This window comes from Pristiophorus japonicus, chromosome 23 (genome assembly GCF_044704955.1).
Source record: "Pristiophorus japonicus isolate sPriJap1 chromosome 23, sPriJap1.hap1, whole genome shotgun sequence".
NCBI lineage: Eukaryota > Metazoa > Chordata > Chondrichthyes > Pristiophoridae > Pristiophorus > Pristiophorus japonicus.
The window spans coordinates 65,595,569-65,618,472 of NC_091999.1; the positions used below are offsets into that span (position 1 = coordinate 65,595,569).

The 22,904-nt window shown below is 43.2% G+C and overlaps 1 pseudogene; it reads left to right on the plus strand.

Annotated features, from left to right (window-relative positions):
* The first annotated feature begins 228 nt into the window (after positions 1-228).
* The window catches only part of LOC139235582 (Ig heavy chain V region MOPC 21-like), a 32,899-nt pseudogene continuing 10,223 nt past the window's right edge, over positions 229-22,904 (plus strand).

A 22,904-nucleotide genomic window follows, 5' to 3' on the forward strand; every position in this document is an offset into this window, starting at 1 on the left:
CTGAAGCGTTAACTCTGTTTCTTTCTCAGGAGTTGCTGCCTGACCTGCTGAATATTCCAGCATTTTCTGTTTTTATTTCATATTCCAGCATCTGCGATATTTTGCTTGAATATTGGGCATGTTAGATACACGGCGGAGAACATGATTTCCACCTATTTTATATACACATACCACCCGGACGTCCAATTACATAGCTTTAATGGAAAGAAATTCTATAAACAAGTTAATATGATCAAAAAATTGCTCATTCCCTTTAATGCTGAAGTAAAAGACGCATCACCACGTTTAATGGGTAAAGGTTCTGAATATGACGTTATTCAAACACCCTGCCAATATGTGCCCCAAAATATTGGACGAGGTTGGAGAGGAAAAGTGTAGGTGTTGGTCAAGAAACCGGAGATAGTAGAAACAGGAATAGTGCAAAATTCTCTAGAGAGTGCTAATCTTTCAGTCCTTTCCAAACGGAGGTAAAATAAGTCAGAGAATTATACATTTATTAACCTCACATCACGGAAAGGTACAGTGTCATCATTACCATCAATTACACCAATGATCCACACTGGAGGTAAATATCATGAACTTCTGTGTGATGATGTGTGATCACTGGACAATAAAGCACAGATACTGGTGGATGTCTGCTCATGATCATGTTTCATACACACACACACAAACACACACACACAAACACACACATATGTTATATATAATTATAGCAAATACAAGGTTTGCACATATTCAGTAACTTTTCTTAACTAGCTGGACATTAGTGTACTAGTTAGATAATAAGATTCCCTGTCTGCCCATCCAGGCTCTATCTAACGCAACAAATGCAAACTGCAAAATATTGCCAGAAAAAAACCTTAACTTAAGAAAATTGCGAGCAATCGGCATGGTTTAAAACAACTGTAAATTGGTAATAAGTAGTGCAAAGTGCAGTGTGCTTTTTCATGTTTAGACCTGTCCTTCAATCCCAGTCCATCTCTGGGATAATGTTACAGCATTCAGCCCATCCTTTCAACACACATTTTACAGAAAAAATACCAGTTCATTTCGAAATTGATTGCCTGCAGATGGTGAAATGTATTAAGTAAACGATTGGTTTGCTTGCAAACAAAATTATTTCATCCTCGCAGGCAGGCAAATATTAATATCCATCCATCCATCTACACATCAATCCATCCATACGTCCATCCATCCATCCATCCGTCTATCCTTCCATCCTTTCATCCATCCATCCGTCCGTCCATCCATCCATTTATCCTTCCGTCAATCCGTCTGTCCATACATCCATCCATCTATCCTTCCGTCCATCCATCCGTATGTCCATCCATCCATCTATCCTTCCATCAATCCGTCCGTCCATACATCCATCCATCTATCCTTCCGTCCATCCATCCGTCCGTCGTTCCATCCGTCCGTCAGTCCGTCCATCCATCCATCCATATGTCCATAGGTACATCTAACCAATATAAATAGTTAGTAGTCCAGTAATAACTGAGACAGAGTCTAGTTTAATGTAAGCATATCGAGGGTCCAATGTAATATAACATTGTCTCTTGCTGTAATAACTGACACAAATGCATTATTTGAAAGATAAAATACCCAATGTAATAAAAACGGTCGACAGTCTAGTGTAGTAATAACGGCGACAGGATCCAGTGTAAAATAAAGGAAGACAGGCTCTGGTGCAGTAATAACTGTGGCAGGGTCGAGTGTAACATTAGCACAGACAGGATACAATGGAGTACGATAACTGATAGGGTACATCATAGGAAGTCCCTCCGGATCGAGGAAGATGTGTTTCCACTCTTAGCATGAGTTCTTAGGTGGTTGCACAGTACAATGCTTGAACCACTCTTTCTGTCACAGGTGGGACAGATAATCATTGAGGGAAAGTGTAGACATAGAACCTGGTTTGCCGTATGCTCATTCCATTGCCTGCACTTCATTTCTGCATGCTATCGGTGATGTTACTCGAGAAGCTCAGTGCCCTCCCGAATGCACTTCATCCACTTAGGGCGGTCTATGGCCAAGGAGTCCCAGGTATCAGTGGGGTTGTCACACTTTATCAGGGAAGCTTTGAGGGTGTCTTTGTGACGTTTCCTCTGCCCGCCTGTGGCTTGTTTGCCCTGGACGAGTTCAGAAAAGAGTGCTTGATTTGGGAGTTTCAAGTCTGGCATGCGAAATATGTGGTCTGACCAGCGGAGCTGTTCACGTGTGGTCAGTGCTTCAATGCTGGGGATGTTGGCCTGGACGAGGACGCTAATGTTTCTGTGTCTGTCCCCCCAGAGGATTTGCAGGATGTTGTGGAGACATTGCTGTTGGTAGTTCTCCAGCAACTTGCGGTGTCTACTGTACATGGTCTAAGTCTCTGAGCCATACAGGAGGGCGGGCATTACTACAGCCCTGTAGACCATGAGCTTGGTGACAATTTTTAGGGACTAATCTTCAAACACCCTTTGAATTGACTCAGACTTGGAACACTGTGTTCGCAGATGCACGACGTGTGCCCAGCTGGGCAATGCCCCCAGGGAGGCCCAACTCAGCCCTGGCCCACTAGGCCATGGTCACGTATTCACGTAGACTATGCAGGCCCGTTCATGGGAAAAATATTCCTCATTGTTGTTGATCTGTACTCGAAATTGAGCGAGTGCATTATATTGAATTTGTGCACGACATCCACCAGTGTGGAGAGTCTGCGTGCAGTCTTTGTGACCCACAGCTTTCCGGACATCCTGGTTAGCGACAACGGCCCGTGTTTCATTAGTTATGAATTCCGGGAGTTCATGTTGGGTAATGGCATCAAACATGTCAGGACAGCATCGCTGAAGCCGGCCTCCAATGGCCAGGCGGAACGTGCGGTCCAAATCATAAAACGAAGCATGCTTCGGGTTCAAGGACCCGCCCTTCAATGCCACCTATCGCGCCTCCTGCTGGCTTATAGGTCCCGACCGCATCGCTCACGCGAGTCCCGCCCGCGAAACTACTCATGAAAGGTCCTGTCAGATATTGTTGAGGCCAGCGCCAGTCCCAAAATAAGTGCCATGACCGTAACTCAAAGGGGAAATGTATAGAAATCAATGACCCTGTATTTGTTCTTAATCACGCTTTGGGGAAAAAATGACTTGAGGGTGCTCTAATTGGCAAAGAGGGGAAGAGGGTCATAGAGGTCAGACTTAACAATGGACAGAAATGACCAAGCATCTGGACCAAGTAAAAAAAAGTTTCAGCATGGACACTGAGGAACCTGAGGAAGATCATGAGATGCTGCCCACATCACCGCCAGTGAATGAGCAACAAGAACTTTCAGCAGCATGTACAATCCCTGCGGCCAGCCCGGATGAGCCGGAATGACCACAGAGGACAGAGACGCATGCCAAGGCTCAACAACCAGAGCTCCAACTGCGGCGCTCCACGAGAGAGCGTCGACAGCCCGAAAGACGTGGTGGGGGGGGGGGGCGGAGGGTGATGTCATGTATGTAAACTTCATGTAACTGTAACCTTCATGCATACTATATACACCTAAGAAATGCACACCTTGACCACAGGGGGTAAACTTGTGGAGTCACACCTTGCCTGGCCTTTCAGGTATAAAAGCGGAAGCTCCAAACCACTTCATCACTTCTTGGTCCTGTGAATAAAGATCAGGTCACAGAGTGACTTTGCCTGCAGAATGTGCCTCGTGTGAATTTATACTAGTGTGTAAGGACACAACAATTAACCTCAGCAACGCTAGGAATTAATATTTGGCTATGTTAAACAATTCTAAGCGACTTGATCTGGGTGCAAAGTACGTCCAAAATTGCACTAGTTTTGAGAAAGGTTTTTGTTCACAAGTTTCCACCGAACTAATTTGCACATCATCAAACTTAAAATCTGCCATGAACCAGGACAATCGGTAAATGTCTTAGAACGGAATGTCCTGGATTTTCAGGTGCCTATGACTGCATACGCTATGCGTACATGATCATAAGTGCCCCGCTTTTCAGGGTTTCCGCATGCAATGTGCATGCGCGAAAACCCAGAAATTGCGATCTGTCAAGTTTCAGCTTGACAAATGTTATGAATGCACAGGAAATGGACATTCGTTGGCACAGGGTTGGGCTACTTGCCCATCTACTGCGCAGCGAATGTCCACCAAAATCTGATGTCTGGTAAAAGCAGGTGCAATTCTTTTTTTTATCCGTGTAAAGGTATAAATAAATATTAAAATATAAAATATTAAATAATTTAAACATTCAAAAACCTTTCAAATTAGTTTAGATTATTTTTAGCCGTTTTAAAAATGTTTAAATTTATTTTTCAAAAAATTAAATTTTTTTGTTTAAATGTTTAATTAAATTGTATTTTGAACATGCCATGATTTATTTTCATTTAAGTAGCGTGAAAGTGTGTTTTTTAGGGTATTCCTATTATGCTTATGCGGATGCTGTACGTAAATGCAATCCCCATAAGCATAATGGGAATCCCCCATTCTCATCGGTTGGGCCGGCCCATTTTATCCCAGAGACGCTTGCAAACCACATGCTCCTCTGGGATACGTGGGCCTCTACACAGGCGTTTTCTCAGGCTGTCGAAGGTTGCACTGGTGCGCTGGAGGCGGGGCTGGATCTCATCATCAATTCCTGCTCTTGTGGACAGGAGCTTCGGAGATAGTGGAAGTGGGCCACATTGTCCAGGGCCACGCCGTGGATCTTGATGCATGGCGGGCAGTGCTGTGTGGCGAGGAAAGGCTGGTGTAGCACCTTTGTCTTAATAATGTTTAGCGTAATGCCCATATGCCTCGGTAAGTACACCGACTAGGTCCTGTATTTCAGCCTCTGTGTATGCACAGACGCAGGCATCGTCAGTGTACTGCAACTCGACGACAGAGGTTGGAATGGCCTTGGGCCTGGCCTGGAGATGGCGAAAGTTGAACAGCTTCCCACTGTTTTTGTGCTGTAGCTCCACTCCAGTGGGGAGATTATCAACTGTGAGGTGGAGCGTGGCAGTGAGGAAGATTGGGAAGAGGGTTGGGGTGATGACGCAGCACTGCTTGACACCGGTCCGGACATGAATTGGTTCTGTAATAGATCCGGTGGTAAGGATCACGTCTTGCATGTCGTCGTGGAGCAGGCGGAGTATGGTGACTTACTTTGGAGGCATCTGAAATGGAGGAGAATGCTCCACAGACAGTGTCAAAGGCCTTTGTATGTTTGAAGAAGGCCATGTATAAGGGCGGGCGTTGTTCCGTTCATTTTTCCTGCAGCTGTCGCACTGCAAAAATCATTTCCGTTGTGCCCCGGAGGTGACGAAATGTGCACTGCGACTCTGGGACGAGCTCCTCGGCCACGGGGAGATGATTGACGAGGAGTCGTGCGACGACTTTCCCAGTGGTTGATAGCAGGGAGATTCCTCTGTAGTTGCCGCAATCGCACATGTCCCCGTTTTTAAAGATCGTAATGATCACTGCATATGTAAGATTTCCTGGCATGTTCTCCTCCATCCAGAGGAGAGAGATGAGGTTGTATATTCGCGCCAGTAGTGCCTCGCCGCCATACTTCAGTGCCTCAGCAGGGATTCCATCCGCTCCTGTAGCCTTGTTATTTTTTTAGCTGTCTTTTGACCTTTTCTACCTCATGCAGTGTTAATGTAACATAACAGAGTGCCTAGCGTTGTAATAACTGCGACAGTGCTTAGTGCAACGTAAACAGCGACAGGATATCGTGCAATAATATCTGAGGAAGGGTCTCGTGTATTGTAAAGCGGGCAGGATATAGCGCAGTAATAACTGTGGCAGGGCCGAGTGTAAGTTAAATGGAGACAGGGCTTAGTGTCATATAAGCAGATACAGGGTCGAGTGTATTAACAACTGACACAAGCTTTCGCGCAATATAAACTCAGATCCGGTCTACCAGAATATGAACAGAGACAGGGCCGAGTGTAATATAACTAGAGAAAGGATCTATTGTGATATAAACTAAAACAGGGTCTAGTGTAATATAAACAGTAACATGGTCTAGTGTAATATAGAGACGGGATCAAATGGAATATATAGAGAGACAGTGTCCAGTGTAATATAAACATAAACGGCACCTCGTGCAATCCAAGCATGGAAACGGTCGAGTGCATAATAACAGAGATGGTTCCTGATAAATATGAACGCAGACAGTGGCCCACAAATTAGGGTTCGGAGGCTTCCCGCGGGTAATTGCCTCAGCCCAGAAACATTTCTACCAAATTAACTGCTGGTCCTGGAGGAGCCTGTGATTCCGTTGGGGAGGCCTTTTCTTCCCGTGCTGTGCAGCAGGCTCCCGTCCGGAGGGTTCCCACGCAGAAGATGCAGTCGTGTATGACTACTCAGCTAATCAGGTACTGTATCCCATAGCTTTTCCATTAATAGCAATGAGAAATCCATAGCTACTAGTTCGCATTGCGAAAAAAACAAACATACAAAAAAAATTAAAAACAGACCTCACATAAAGAATATTAATTTTTCCGATTTTTTCAAAAGCTTTTTTAATTAGGGTTAAAAATAAACTTATCTTAGTGGGCAGAGTTTCTTACAATACAAAGTGCTTCTTTAATTCTATTTTATTATCGTTGTGTATGTTTTTAAGCACTTGCGCCTGTAAAAGTAGGCTGTGCACCTGCTTTTTCAGCGGCAAGACTTTTGAGGACATTTTCTGGGCAAGATATGGATCAATCTCTCACTCTTGCCAAGCAAATGTCCTCGCTCCCGATGTGTGGATCATCTCTCAAGGTCCAGCTTGACAGATTGGAAAAGGCGGTTTTCAGCGCTTTCATATTGTGCACTGAAAACCAACATTTACGATGTCTTCCCAGGTCTGTAAAAACTTCGTACAGACGGGAAAGGCCGCAATTTCTGGGGCAATGTCCAGTGCAGTAATAAGTAAGAGAGGGTCTAGTGTAATATAATCAGAGACAGGGCCTCGTGTAATATAAACAACGACAAGGTGTTGTTCAATATATGCAGAGACATGTTCTCGTTTAAAATAAACAGATACATTGCTAAATCCAATAATAAGCGAGACGAGGCCTAGTGTAATAAAGATACAGACCAGGTCTCGTGCAGTAAGAAGTTTAATAATGTATAATGTCATGTAAACAGAAACACTGTCTCGTGCAATAAAACGGATACAGGGACTAGTGTAAAATATATACAGTCAGAGTCTAGTGTGATGTAAAACATTTACATGATCTAGGGTAATATAAATAGAGACAGGGTCAAGTGTAATATAAACAGAGTCAGGGTCCAGTGTCATACAAACAGAGACACGTTGTAGTGTAATATAAACAGAGAGGGTCTAGTATAATATGAACAGAGACATGATCTAACGCAATAAGAACTGGGGCAGGAGCTAACGTCATATTGAAAGAGACAGCTTTGAGTGTAATATAAATTGAGACAGGTTCTATTGCAGTAAACTGAGACATGTGTGAGTGTAATGTAAAGGGAGACAGGGTCTCGTGAAATATAAACAGAGACAGGGTTTGTTGCACTAAGTACAAATTCTAGTGCAATCATAACTGAGACAGTATCTAATATAATGTAAGCAGAGACCGGATCTAATGCAGTATAAATGATACAGGTGCTAATGTAAGATAACAGGGGAGAAATTGGCCTCAGTTGCCCCTCCCGTTAGCACCTGTGGCTGGGGGGAAGAGAGAATAGTAACGGGACGCTTTAGGCTTGATGACCAGTTGTGGCTAGAGGACTGATGCCCACAAAATTTTCATTGAGTTTTCCATCCGTGGCAACCTCTAGCGCCACGATCTATTGCTCCCGAACATCATGACATCATCCAGCTGTGCAACGACCCGGTAGCGCCCCGGATCCAAATTCGGTTCTGACCCCTGCTGCATCGCCACGCGACAACAGCGTCAGCTGTAGGAGTCCCGCCGCTTGTGGAGCGGTATTTAATGTTAAGGCTGCTTGTGTCAATGATAAATTTATTTTCACCCTTAGGTTTATTTTCAAATTTCAAGTGCCAGTTATGCCGTCTCAATTATTATCACACGAGACCCTGTCGCTTTTTAAATTAAACCAAGCACTGTCCCTGTTTATATTAAACTAGATCCTGTCCCTATTTGTATTACACTTGACCCTGCCTCTATTGATATTACAGTAGACCATTTCGCTGTTTTTATTACAGGAGGCCCGGTCTCTGTTTATATTACACTAGATCCCTCTCAGTTATTACTGCACTAGATCCTGTCTCTCTTTGCATTACATTAGACCCTGTCTCTGTTTATATTTAACTTGACCATCTTTCGATTTCCAATATATATCCATGTCCCTCTTTGAAAGTTTTTATTGAAATTGGTTCCACCACCCTTTCAGGAAATACATTCCAGATTATCGCAACTCGCCATTTAAAAAAATCTCCTTATTTTCCCTCTGGACTTATTTTGTCAATTATATTAAAACTTTGTCCTGTCGTGACCGACATGACTGCCGGTAGAATCCATATCATATTATCAATGCTATCCAACCTCTTCATAATTTTAACACCTCTATTAATTCTCCATATAACCTTCTCTAGTATAAGAACAATGCACATAACGGAAATTCCTTCTCGCTCGTGTCAATCTCCATAGCAACCTCTCCAAAGAGTTGACATCTTTCCTAAGGTGTGGATTGAAATATTTTCCATCTTTATTTCTCCTTCAGATTATTGCTGAGGATGAATTCCTTCTTGAAATTGGACTGCCTGAGCAGTAATCTGAATTGTATTACTATTGATAAAAATTATTTTACTTGTTCTGACAGTGCAGGCAGTTACTGATAAGCTAAGCAATTTTGGCCACATCAGCAATAATCATGACGCATGATTAAATAAGATCATGGTCGCCACCTGCTGATGAGCAACATCTAGTACAGGCGCCAGAGTTGCATTTAAGCATGATTGATAATTCCAGACAAATAAATTGCATGAAGTTAGTGACGTTCACCCAGAGGAGTTTCTCAGAGCAAACCACATGAGGGCCAAGAGATCAGGACGAATAAAGGGAGAAATGAACAACATTACTGTTATAAATTCACCTTCAGGTCATCTTACAAAGCCGTCAGCTGAGACACACTTCCTTAATGAATAAAAACCTCACAGGAAAAATGGTCCAACCGTGGCTCACAGGGAAAGTTAAATATAATATTAGATGAAACGAACAGGCTTAGAATGTTGCCAAAAAAGCGATTGCGAGGATTTTAGAAATCAGCAAAATTGTCCAGGCAATTGATAAAGTGAGCGAAAATACAACATGAGAATAAACTAGCAAAAAAATAATAGCTTCTACAAGTAACTAAAATTATGAATTAGATGAAGGTACCGTGTTTATGTTATCGAAGTTTTCTGACAATACGAGGTTAGGTAGGAAAGTAACAGAAAGGTGGAAACAAAAAGGTTTCAATGGGATATAAACAGATTTATAGTAAGTCAGCAAGGTCATAGCAATTTAATGGAAGATGCAATACAGGTGGTCAAAATAGTGAAATATTTTGATTGATTATAATATGCTATACCATTTCCAGTGGAATACGAATCATTAACCAGTGTTCAGAGATTCAATGTGAATGGCTAAATAACCAGAGGGAATATTACATAGTTATTATGTAGAAGTACGTAGAATAAACAGCATTGAAAAGCGTCATTCGGTTCCACAGTACATACCGGAGTTTATGCTCCACTCGAGCTTCCTCCCATCTTTCCTTACTTAAATCTATGAGCATAATCCTCTATTCACTTCAATCCTCATATGATTAGCTAGCCTCCCTTCAATGTTAGTCGCTCCCCGTTCCAGCGAGGTCTCACCACTCACTGAGGGGTCTGCACAGACTAAATTGAGGAAACTGTTCCCAATGTTAGAAGCTTCCAGAACCGGGGGATACACATTTAAAGTTATTAGCAAAAGAACAAAAGGCGACATGAGAAAAAACGTTTTCATGCACTGAGTGTTTATCTGGTATGTGCTGCTTGAAACGCTGAACTTTATCTTTCAAAAAGGAATTGTATAAGTATCTGAAGTTAAATCGGGCAAGGCTACGAGGAGAGGCCTGAGGTGTGGACCTAGCTGAGCGTCGTTACGGACTCAATGGGACGAACGGTCTTCTTACGTGCTGTAAGCATTCTATGATTTTATAAAGAGGTTTTTCTGAATTCCACATAAGATTTATTGCCGACTCTTTTAAATTGATGGCCTCTACTTTTGCTCTTCCCCACAAGAGGAAACATAATGTCTGCAACCACTCTATCAAAACCTTTCAATTTTAAAAACCGCTATTAGATCACCCCGAAGCCTTCCCTTGTCAAGAGAAAAGAAAGCCAGCCTTTACATCCTTTCCTGATAGGTATAACCTCGAATAACTGGTATCATCCTTGTAAATATTTTCAGCAAGCTCGCCAGTGGTTCTATGACTCTATTTACATTTCACTAGTTCTGCCTCAGTTATTACTGCAGCAGACCCAGTTCGTGTTTCGATAACACGAGACCCTGTAGCTGTTTATATTAGACTAGACCCTGTCTCTGTTTATATTACAATAGACACTTTCTCAATAATTACTGCACGCATCCCTATCACTGGTTACATTTCTCTAGGCGATATCTCTGTTATTAATGCACTGCACAATGTTGCTGTTGCAAGGCTTTGACTGTTAATTTGCTCTAGATCAGATATCTGTTTGTATTGCATCGTCCCTGGAAATGTCCAATTGTAATTGTTTGCAGGAACAGAGGGGCATGGCGGAGTCCGTTGACATGTGGCCGTTCAAGTTTATAAGGCTTTTAACAAGGAATATTGGATTAGCGCCTTTATAAATGGAGGCGTAGATTACAAAAGCAATGAATTAGTGCTAACCGTTTATAAAACACTATTTAGGCCCCGTGCATTCATTCATTTATGCATCCATTCATCCATCCAGTGGTACATTAATAAAAACAAAATCGGGCACCTAACTATCCATCACACCTGCAATGCTATATCAATCTATTCATCTTCGCAAACATGCATACTGATTTCTTCCAGAATATATCCTACCTCTTAGGTATTTTCTGCCTATCTGATTTTTCTATCTACCGTTCTTTCTTTCTATCTATCTATCTATCTATCTATCTATCTATCTATCTATCTATCTATCTATCTATCTATCTATCTATCTATCTATCTATCTATCTATCTATCTATCTATCTATCTATCTATCTATTTATCTATCTATCTATCTATCTATCTATCTATCTATCTATCTATCTATCTATCTATCTATCTATCTATCTATCTATCTATCTATCTATCTATCTGTCTGTCTGTCTGTCTATCTATCTATCTATCAATCTATCTATCTATCTATCTATCTATTTATCTATCTATCTATCTATCTATCTATCTATCTATCTATCTATCTATCTATCTATCTATCTATCTATCTATCTATCTATCTATCTATCTATCTATCTGTCTGTTGGCTGTCTGTCTATCTATCTATCTATCAATGTATCTATCTATCTATCTATCTATCTATCTATCTATCTATCTATCTATCTATCTATCTATCTATTTATCTATCTATCTATCTATCTATCTATCTATCTATCTATCCATCTATCTATCTATCTATCTATCTACCTATCTATCTATCTAACTATCTATCTAACTATCTATCTCTCTCTCTATCTATCTATCTATCTATCTATCTATCTATCTATCTATCTATCTATCTATCTATTTATCTATCTAACTATCTATCTGTCTATGGCTGTGTTACAATGTGGTCTAACTGATTGCTGCTACTGACATGCTGTCTCCGACGGTGAATGTATTTCCTTTCCTGCGATATGGGAAAAGTTACACACATTTACACAACTAAAAAAATTAAACTTAACTCAAGTACTATTGCTGGGTAGATTTGTATTTAATAGGCCTCATTCACAATGTAAAGGGTTTGCAGTTGGCTTTCAGCCAAGCGGTCAGTTGTGAGGAAAAAGATCGTTGTTGTTCTGCACAGAACCCCAGTGCTTCCTGTAAATTATATTGAGTGTTGGAGCCTCGCTGACGGCAGTCGGGTGGTTTGCCGCCAAATACTGTGTGGCTCAGATTAGTGTGAACAAGAATGGGAGAAAGATGGGATTTAACAATTTGAACATTAAAATATAAGAAGTTGTCCTGCAAGAAATATGCATTTTACGTGGTGTAACTTCGAATGAATGAATTTCGGTAAAACCCATGAGCATAACATTATAAAATGTAATGATAAACCAATAAATTGATACATATAGTGTTTAATTAACACGATTTGCAAATAAATACATTTCTAGATCATCCATTCCCTTTATTCCATACAGCACAAAGTTCTGGAGATAGGTTTAATGACCCCACCCCACACTGTAATGAGATAAGTCGGAATCGCAATGGAAATTAAACAGAGGTGGCATTACCTCGAATCCGTTGCACTTCGTTTAATATTCTCACATTATTCTGCTCCTGATTAAACTAAAGTCTCCCTTATTACTGATCAGCAGCTGCGCACTGTGCAATGTAATATTGGCTTATTTGGATCCCTGAACACCCCACTGAGACCGTCTACCAATGGGTAGAAACATGTTTCAGTGGGAGATAAAGCATTTATTCCTGTGATATTCTGTAACATACTGCTATGTCCTGGCATACTGTGTTCCTAATACCCTTGTGTGTTACACTTTCGGGTACTATTAAAGTTAGTTGAAAGGATTTGGATGCCGGGGTTTTCTGATCACATTATCACATCTGATTTACCAGCTTCTCTCCTAAAAGCTGAACTGAAGCGCGTGGGCCCCACCTTATTATCTCTCTCCACAAGTCGCTGCTTAATTATCAGGCAAGCGGACTTATTTTACAACTAATTTTATGAAGGAGTGTCTTAGGGTCCCAGACTCAGGAGCGATTAGAGAAAAGCAATGAGAGACACTTACGTCTTATGAGGGGTTTGTATTCATCTCTTGCCCAAATCATAGAGCTATGGCGATCCACTTTACCCATCTCCTTCATTCAGTTATACAGACCACGGAATTCATATTATAGGGGATAGTTTATTGGTACAGCTGAGGGGATCGGTAACAGGAGATGGAGCAACACATGCTGGCAGTGCATTTCGACCCTGATAATGTGAATAAAACTTCGATAGTGACTTCCCCGAAAAGGGAGTGAGGAAATAAAATGATTTCAGTCCACAAAGTAATGCTTAACAAATTCTCAAATGTAATGTTACCGCATATTACCAAATAGCATATTGCATTGAAACCATACCGCAAAATGACTATCCCTGGACACAGATACACAGTCGACCATTAATAATAGCCCAGTGTCCATTCTGTTGGTGATGTGGAAGGAGTGACGTGGATCCAGAAGCCGCCTCTATCTGGGAATCAATGGCTGGCACCTGCAGCATCGCCCCCATCTCCCGGGTATTTAACAGCCAGTCACTGGGTCTGCAATACAACAGTCCGGGAGTGGGTTTCCTCAGTGAGTTCTTGCCTGAAATATTTACCACACTTTACCAGGAGGATGAGGTCGGCGATTTCTCTAACTCTTTTGCTGGCTTTTTTAACCCGTGAGTAGTTTTTATTGTCCAGTCTCTCAATGTAAATGTCTCACTCTTACCCTCCCTCTAGAATATTACTGAGTCAGGAATCATTTTTCCAGGATTAATCCTCCAGGTGTTTTGATGTTTTTCACAGGTATCCAGACGGATATGGTGTTGACTCAGCCCGAGGCAGAGAGCAGGATTCCCGGAGGCTCCATGACTTTGAACTGTAAATCAAGCGGGCTCAGTCTTAGCAGCGACAGATTGAGCTGGATCCGCCAGAATCCAGGACAGGGGTTGGAGTGGCTGGTTTACTTCAGCAGTCCGTCGCGCAGGTATTAAGCCCTTGAGACTGAGACCGATTTAGTGCATCGAAAGACACTTCAAACAGTATCTTCACGTTGGATATGAAGAATCTAAGGTCCGAAGGCACCGCCATATATTACTGTGGAAGGGACGTTGGCTGGTACTCTCTCGCCGAGTGGGGACAGGGGACATTGTTGACAGTGCCGACAGGTACAAGGAAAACATACACTGATTCGGTAACTGTTGGATTTGAGTCTTTATTTTACATTTCTGTTTATTTCAATAATTCATTCATTCACTGAAACTTGGGTTCGCTGGGTTCTGTATTGAGATTGTTTGCAATGTTTCATAGAAACATAGAAACATAGAAAATAGTTGCAGGAGTCGGCCATTCGGCGCTTCTAGCCTGCACCGCCATTCAATGAGTTCATGGCTGAACATGCAACTTCAGTACCCCATTCCTGCTTTCTCACCATACCCCTTGATTCCCCTAGTAGAAAGGACTCCATCGAACTCCTTTTTGAATATATTTAGTGAATTGGCCTCAACAAATTTCTGTGGTAGAGAATTCCACAGGTTCACCACTCGCTGGGTGAAGAAATTCCTCCTCATCTCGATCCTAAATGGCTTACCCCTTATCCTTACACTGTGTTTCCTGGTTCTGGACTTCCCCAACATTGGGCACATTCTTCCTACATCTAACCTGTCTAACCCCGTCAGAATTTTAAACGTTTCTATGAGGTCCCCTCTCATTCTTCTGAACTCCAGTGAATACAAGCCCAGTTGATCCAGGTCATTCTTGATAGGTCAGTCCCGCCATCCCGGGAATCAGTCTGGTAAACCTTCGCTGCACTCCCACAATAGCAAGAATGTCCTTCCTCAGGTTAGGAGACCAAAACTGTACACAATACAAAGGTGTGGCCTCAACAAGGCCCTGTACAACTGTAGCAACACCTCCCTGCCCCTGTACTCAAATCACCTCGCTATGAAGGCCAACATGCCATTTGCTTTCTTAACCGCCTGCTGTACCTGCATGCCAACCTTCAATGACTGATCTACCATGACACCCAGGTCACATTGCACCTCCCCTTTTCCTAATCTGTCACCATTCAGATAATACTCTGTCTCTCTGTTTTTACCACCTCACATTTATCCACATTATACTTCATCTGCCATGCATTTGCCCACTCACCTACCCTATCCAAGTCGTTCTGCAGCCTCATAGCATCCTCCTCGCAGCTCACACTGCCACCCAATTAGTGTCATCCGCAAATTTGGAGATACTACATTTAATCCCCTCGTCTAAATCATTAATGTTCAGTGTAAACAGCTGGGGCCCCAGCACAGTACCTTGCGGTACCCCTCTAGTCACTGCCTGCCATTCTGAAAAGTCCCCATTTACTCCTACTCTTTGCGCCCTGTCTGACAACCAGCTCTCAATCCATATCAGCACACTGCCCCCAATGCCATGAGCTTTAACTTTGCACATTAATCTCTTGTGTGGGACCTTGTCGAAAGCCTTCTGAAAGTCCAAATATACCACATCAACAGTTCTCCCTTGTCCACTCTACTGGTACATCCTCAAGAAAGTCCAGAAGATTTGTCAAGCATGATTTCCCTTTCACAAATCCATGCTGACTGGGACCTATCATATCACCTCTTTCGAAATGCACTGCTATGAAATCCTTAATAATTGATTCCATCATTTTACGCACGACCGATGTCAGGCTGACTGGTCTATAATTCCCTGTTATCTCTCTCACTCCGTTTTTAAAAAGTGGGGTTACATTGGCTACCCTCCACTCCATAGGAACTGATCCAACGTCAATGGAATGTTGGAAAATGACTGTCAATGCCTCCACTATTTCCAAGGCCATCTCCTGAAGTATTCTGGGATGCAGTCCATCAGGCCCTAGGGATTTATCGGCCTTCAATCCAATCAATTTCCCCAACACAATTTCCCGACTAATAAGGATTTCCCTCAGTTCCTCCTCCTTACTCGACCCTCCGACCCCTTTTATATCCGAAAGGTTGTTTGTGTCTTCCTCAGTGAATACCGAACCAAAGTACTTGTTCAATTGGTCCGCCATTTCTTTGTTCCCCGTTATGACTTCCCCTGATTATGACTGCAGGAGACCTACGTTTGTCTTTACGAACCTTTTTCTCTTTACATATCTATATAAACTTTTGCAATCCGTCTTAATGTTCCCTGCAAGCTTCTTCTCTTATTCCATTTTCCCTGCCCTAATCAAACCCTTTGTCCTCCTCTGCTGAGTTCTAAATTTCTCCCAGTCCCCGGGTTCGCTGCTAATTCTGGCCAATTTGTATGCCACTTCCTTGGCTTTAATACTATCCCTGACTTCCCTTGATAGCCACGGTTGAGCCACCTTCCCTTTTTTATTTTTACGCCAGACAGGAATGTACAATTGTTGTAGTTCATCCATGCGGTCTCTAAATGTCTGCCATTGCCCATCCACAGTCAACCCCTTCAGGATCATTCGCCAATCTATCCTAGCCAATTCACGCCTCATACCTTCAAATTGATATAGGATAGTGTTGTACTATTGCATGCTATTACTATATTATAATAATATAATTTGTATTAATTTCAAACTGTTTCAAGCTTTAAAATTGTTAATTTAATGGTTATTACATACAGTACCTTCATGTGATACTGCTGCAAAGCGTTTATGGAACTAAACTGCTTCTCCACAGAACATGATGTTGAGCGATTGGGCCCCTTATTGATGTGATTTGGTGTTTATCTGTTGATCGGAATGTGCACCTAGATTACTTTTAATGCCCAATGGTTCTTAAATGGATTGGTGTTTCTACAATGTTTACTCTCGGTGACATCTAATGAGTTCAGTTTTTCTGACCAAATGTAAATATTACGCTTCAATATGTTTGAAATAAGATTTTAGGCAAAACACAGACAGCTTTAGCAGTCAAAAATAATCTTCATATATTTTAAAAATCTTTTAAATCAGATATTTACCATTGTCACCAAATAATCTAATGTTCACTATTGGTCATATTTAAAACGTGAAATGTTATTGTATGTAATATCCATTTAATTAACAATTTTAAAGCTTGAAACATCTTGAAATTAATACAAATTAAATTATTATAATATAGTAATAGCATGCAACGTACAACACTATCCTATATCAATTTCAATTTGTTAAGCATGATCCGTCTACTCACAAATCTGCTGTCCTTATTTTATACCTCCTCTGAGTTCAATAATTATTTCATTCAGTGATAGACGGGTTCAGTGGATACTGTCGTGAGGTTCGTTTTGGCAAAATAACATTTGATTATCCTGAAAGGGTTCACAGAATTAAGCTGCCGGTTCACAAAACATCCAATTGCGGGATTCAGCCCCTAAGTGCTGTGATTTGCTATTTATCTGCTTCCCAGAGTGTGTGGCTGTGTGAATTGGAATAACTAAACATTGTGAAACTGTTTGGCTTCTGTGCGATGTTTAATCTCAGTGACATCGATCTGCTGCAGGTTTTTATGATCCGTTGTAAACTATTTGAAATATTATTGTAGGCAGACAACAATTAGGTTTTATAAATCAGATAATTTACTCCATCTGTGTATTTAAGTGGTAAATTCAGATTCAGCTGTTAATCTACGGTTTAAGGTGCACACATACTTGAAATTTTCCTGTAATTACGAATTATTCAACTAAAAATGTGCAGGTTTAAGGAGAGTTGGATTAATATCACTCAAAATAATATAATGCGGTAGTATTGCCCAGTATCACTAAACATGGTACAGCATTAATATGAATGCATTGAACATGAGTCACATTCCAAAATTCTGCTGTGCACTGGTCACAATTAACGTAAGCAGAAAATTTAAGAGCATGGAGACTGTAAATTCCTGTCCCTGGAGTACAGACTCACACGAGGCACATGCTGAAGTCAAGGTCACTCAGGTCCTTCACTTTTATTTCACAGCTCTCGAATGCCGCACTTGCCTGAGACCTCTCTTCATACACCTGTGTGGAACAGGTATGCAGCGTACATGCAAGTGCACCCCTGATGGTAAGTTATGCTTGTGGTTACAGGTCATATCTAGTTACAGTCATGTATAGCATGGTAAGATACAGTTATGTACAGTAATGTGAGATACATGATATCATCCTCCCCAAAGGTCATATTGTCTTTAAACATTCAGTTTCTCAGGTGGTCTACGCTCTCGCGTGGAGCGTCTTGGTTGTGGTTCAGTTCTTTCACTTGTTGCCTGTTTTTTTTTCGGTGTGATTGTTGGTATCTCACCTGGGCTGTCTGTTGAGATAGCCCTTTCCTCGGGTTGTTCCCTCTGTCTGTCCACCAGGTGTGGTGTGAGTTCCACTTTGTAGTCTGCCTCTGTTTCTGCAGTGTTGTTGGTGAATCAACTTTTTATTGGTCGACATGCCTCCGGCTGATTTGGCCATTTTCCACTTGTACCACCAGTAGCGTGTTTCCTTCCTTGCCTGTTACTGTCCCTGCAAGCCATTTGGGACCCCTGCCATAGTTCAGCACAAACACTTTGTCCCCGATCTCATTCCACCTCCCCCTCTAATTTCGTTTATGGTACTCAGTTAACCTATGGGGCTTTGCCTCAACAATTTCATGCATCTCCGGGAGGATAAACGAGAGAATTGTCATTAAGGTCCCTTTCATTAATAGTTGCGCTGAGGGAACCCCAGTCAATAAATGCGGACGAGATCTGTTTGCCAGCAGCAGTCTCTCGTTTCAGTCCTGTTCTTCAGACCCTTCCGTGGTCGCCAGGGATACCCTGCTTAGCGCGTCGGCACAGTTGTCTGTGCCTCGTCTGTGCCTTATTGTGCAACGTAAGACGCCAACATGAGTGCCCATCGCTGAATGCGCGCCGAGGCGTTGGTGTTTATTGCCTTGCTCTCAGATAGTAGGGACGTGAGAGGCTTGTGGTCGGTTTCTAACGCGAACTTGGCCCCCAAAAGTTATTGGTGCATCTTTTTGACATTGTACACGCAAACAAGCGCCTCATTCTCCACCATACCGTAGCCACGCTCTGCCCATGAAAATGACCTAGAGGCATAAGTTATGGGTTGTAATTTACCCGTCCCATTGACATGCTGTAAAACGCAACTGATCCCATACACTGACGCGTCACATGTAAGAAGTAGCTTTTTACCTGGATCAAAAAAAAACACTGTTGGAACATCGAAGGTCGCGTGCCTAATGGAAGGCGTGATCCTGGGCGTCACCCCAAAACCAATCGCATCCCTTTCTGAGTAGCACGTGGAGAGGCTCCAGCAGCATGCTTAATTTGTGCATTAAATTCCCAAAGAAATTGAGCAGCCCGAGAAAGACGTGCCGTTCTGAGACATTCGGGCGCCTGGGTGCCAGACGAATTGCTTCGGTTTTGGATTCGTTTTGGCGGCTTCCATTTGCGGCAATCCTTCTGCCCAAAAATTCAACCTCAGGTGCGAGAAACAGAGACGTCGATTTCTTAACTCTTAGGCCTACCTGATCCAACCGCATTAGTACTTCCTCCAAATTTCGGAGATGGGAGTCGGTGTCCATGCCCGTGATAAGTATATCGTCTTGAAACACAACCGTCCCCGGGATGGACTTGAGCAAAATCTCCATGTTGCGCTGGAATATGGCAGCTGCCGACCTGATGCTGAATGGGCATCGATTGTGCATGAAAATGCCTCGATGTGTGTTGATGGTGGTGTGTAGCTTAGACTCTTCGGTCAGTTCTTGCGTCATGTATGCAGATGTGAGGTCTAGTTTCGAGAAACGTTTTCCTCCAGCCAATATAGCAAATAGGTCCTCCGCTCCAGGCAGCAGGTATTGGTCGTGTAGGGAGACTCTGTTTATGGTAGATTTGTATTCCCCAGAGATTCGTACGGATCCTTCAGGCTTCATGACTAGAACGATGGGATTTGCCCAGTCGCTAAATTCCACGGGTAATGTAATGCCTTCCCGCAGAAGCCTGTCCAGTTCAAGTTAAATCTTTACCCCTATCACATTGGGCACAGCTTTAGCCTTTTGGTGGAACGGTCTAGCATCCTGTGTGAAGTAGATTTGAACATTAGCCCGTTTGAAGGTGCCCACACCTGGCTGAAAGAGATGTTCAAATGGATTTAGAACTGTTGAGCAGGAGATCCGTTCCTCTGACGACATGGCGTGAACATCATCCCATTTCCAATTTAGTTTTGCCAGCCAACTTCTCCCCAGCAGTGTTGGGAGATCGCCGCGGACAATCCACAGGGGAAGTCGTTCACTGTCCCTTTGTGTGTGACTGAGAGCATGGCGCTGCCAAGGAGTGGGACGATTTCTTTTGGTGTGTTTGTTTGTATCTCGCCTGGGCTGTTTGTTTCATTCAGTATGATTGTTGGTATCTGGCGACAGACGGCTCTGTAGCGTGGAACCTTGGATTTTAAGCATGCCTTGTTTAATGATTAGCACTGCTCGCTCCGCCTGGCCATTGGAGGGCGGCTTGAACGGTGCCGTCTTAACGTTATTTATGTCGTGGTCAACTATAAAATCTTGGAATTCTTCGCTGGTGAAGCACGGACCATTATCACTGACCAATATGTCAGGAATTCCGTATATTGTAAACATGGTCCCAAGGCTCTCCACCATGGTGGAGGTGGCGCTCGAATTTAAAATGGTGTATTCGATCCACTTTGAAAATGCATCGACGACTACGAGGATCACTTTGCCAATGAATGGGCTCGCATAGTCTACGTGCACCCGCGACTAGGGCCAGGTACTCCGTGGGGCCTCCCTGTGGGCATTACTGAGTTGGGCACAAATGGTGTACCCTCGGACGCAGTGTTCCAAGTCCGCATCAATGCCAGGCTAGCAGACGTGGGATCTGGCTATGGCCTTCATGAGAATGATCCCCGGGTGCTCGCGGTGGAGCTCCACGACAAATGCCTCTCTGCCTCGCAGAGGCATAAGTACTCAACTGTCCCACATCAGCCATTCTGCCTGTAGAGATAGTTCATGCATGCGCCTGTGGAAAGCTTTGATCTCCTAGGGGCAGTAATCGCGAGCCTCTGCCCAGTCACCAGTTAAGACACATCGTTTGACTAAGGATAACGTGGTGTCGCTGGTCGCCCAGGCTCTGATTTGGCGAGCAGTCATGGGCAAACCTATGGACTCAAAGGCATTGATTGCCATGACTATCTCACAGTCCTGTTCATCAGACACTTCCATGGTCGCCATGCGTAGCCTGCTAAGCGCTTTGGCACAGTTGCCTGTGCCTGGTCTGTGCCTTATCGTGTAGTCATAAGACGCCAGCATGAGTGTCCACCATTGGCGTTTGGCGTTTATTGCCTTGCTCTCAGATAGTTAGGATGTGAGGGGCTTGTGGTCAGTTTCTAACGCGACCTTGGCTCCGAAAATGTATTGGTGCATCTTTTTGACACCGTACACGCATGCGAGCGCCTCCTGCACCACCATACCGTACCCGTGCTACGCCCACGAAAGTGACCTGGAGGCATAAGCTAAGGGTTGTAATTTACCCGTCCCATTGACATGCTGTAAAACGCAGCCGATCCCATACACTGACGCATCACATGTAACAACTAGCTTTTTACCAGGATAAAAAAAAAACACTGTTGGAACGTTGAAGGTTGCATGCCTTATTGAAGGCGCATTCCTGGGCGTCACCCCAAAACCAATCGCATCCCTTTCTGAGTAGCACGTGGAGAGGCTCCAGCAGCGTGCTTAATTTGTGCATAAAGTTCCCAAGGTAATTGAGTAGCCCAAGAATGGCGCGCAGTTCTGAGACATTCCCGGGCCTGGGTGCCAGACGAATCGCTTCGGTTCTCGATTCTGTTGGGCGGATTCCATCAGCAGCAATCCTTCTGCCCATAAATTCAAACTCGGGCGCGAGAAACAGACCCTTTGATTTATTAACACTTAGGCCTACCCAATCCAACCGCTTTAGTACTTCCTGCAAATTGCGGAAATGGAAGTCGGTGTCCATGCCCATGATAAGTATGTCGTCTTGAAACACAACTGTGTCCGGGATGGACTTGAGAAAACTATCCATGTTGCGCTGGAATATAGCAGCTGCCGACCTGATGCCGAATGGGCATCGATTGTACATGAAAATGCCTCGATGTGTGTTGATGGTGGTGAGTAGCTTCGACTCTTCAGTCATTTCTTGCGTCATGTACATAGAGATGTGGTCTAGTTTCGAGAAAAGCTTTCCTGCAGCCAATGTGGCAATTAGGTCATCCGCTCTGGCCACGGGTATTGATCCTATATGAAGACTCTATTTATGGTAGATTTGTAATCGCCACAGATTTGTACGGATCCATCAGGCTTCATGACTGGAAATTTGAGATTTGCCCAGTCGCTAAATTCCACGGGTGAGATAATGCCTCCTCGGAGAAACCTGTCCAGTTCAAGTTCAATCTTTTCCCTCATCACATAGGGCACAGCTCTAGCCTTTCGATGGACTGGTCTAGCATCTTGTGTGATGCAGATTTTAACTTTAGCCCGTTTGAAGGTGCCCACACCTGGCTGAAAGAGATGTTCAAATCGACTTAGACCTGTTGAGCAGGAGATCCGTTCCTCTGACGACATGGCGCGAACATCATCCCATTTCCAATTTAGTTTTGCCAGCAGTGCTGGGAGATCTCCGGGGACAATCCACAGGGGAATTCGGTTTACCGTCCCTTTATGTGTGACTGAGAGCATGGCGCTGCAAATGACTGAGACGATTTCTTTGGGAAAGGTCCTTAGTTTGGTGTCGGCCCTTGTGAGCTTTGATCTGTTGCTTTAGTGTGGTCACAGCTGTTCATATTGTTGAGCGCTCGTGAGCGATTGACTCGCTCCCGTATCCAGTTCCATATTTACGGGTATCCCTTTAACTAGGACCCCCATCTTTATTGGAGGCGTCTTGTTGTAAGAACAGTGTCCATTGATCGTGTTGACCCGCTGTACCTTGATGTTAAGGGCTCTGTCACCACTGTCTTTTGGTCCGCTTTCCGACCCTTCCGATTCGTATACCAGCTGAGCTGCTGTTTTTCTGCGCAT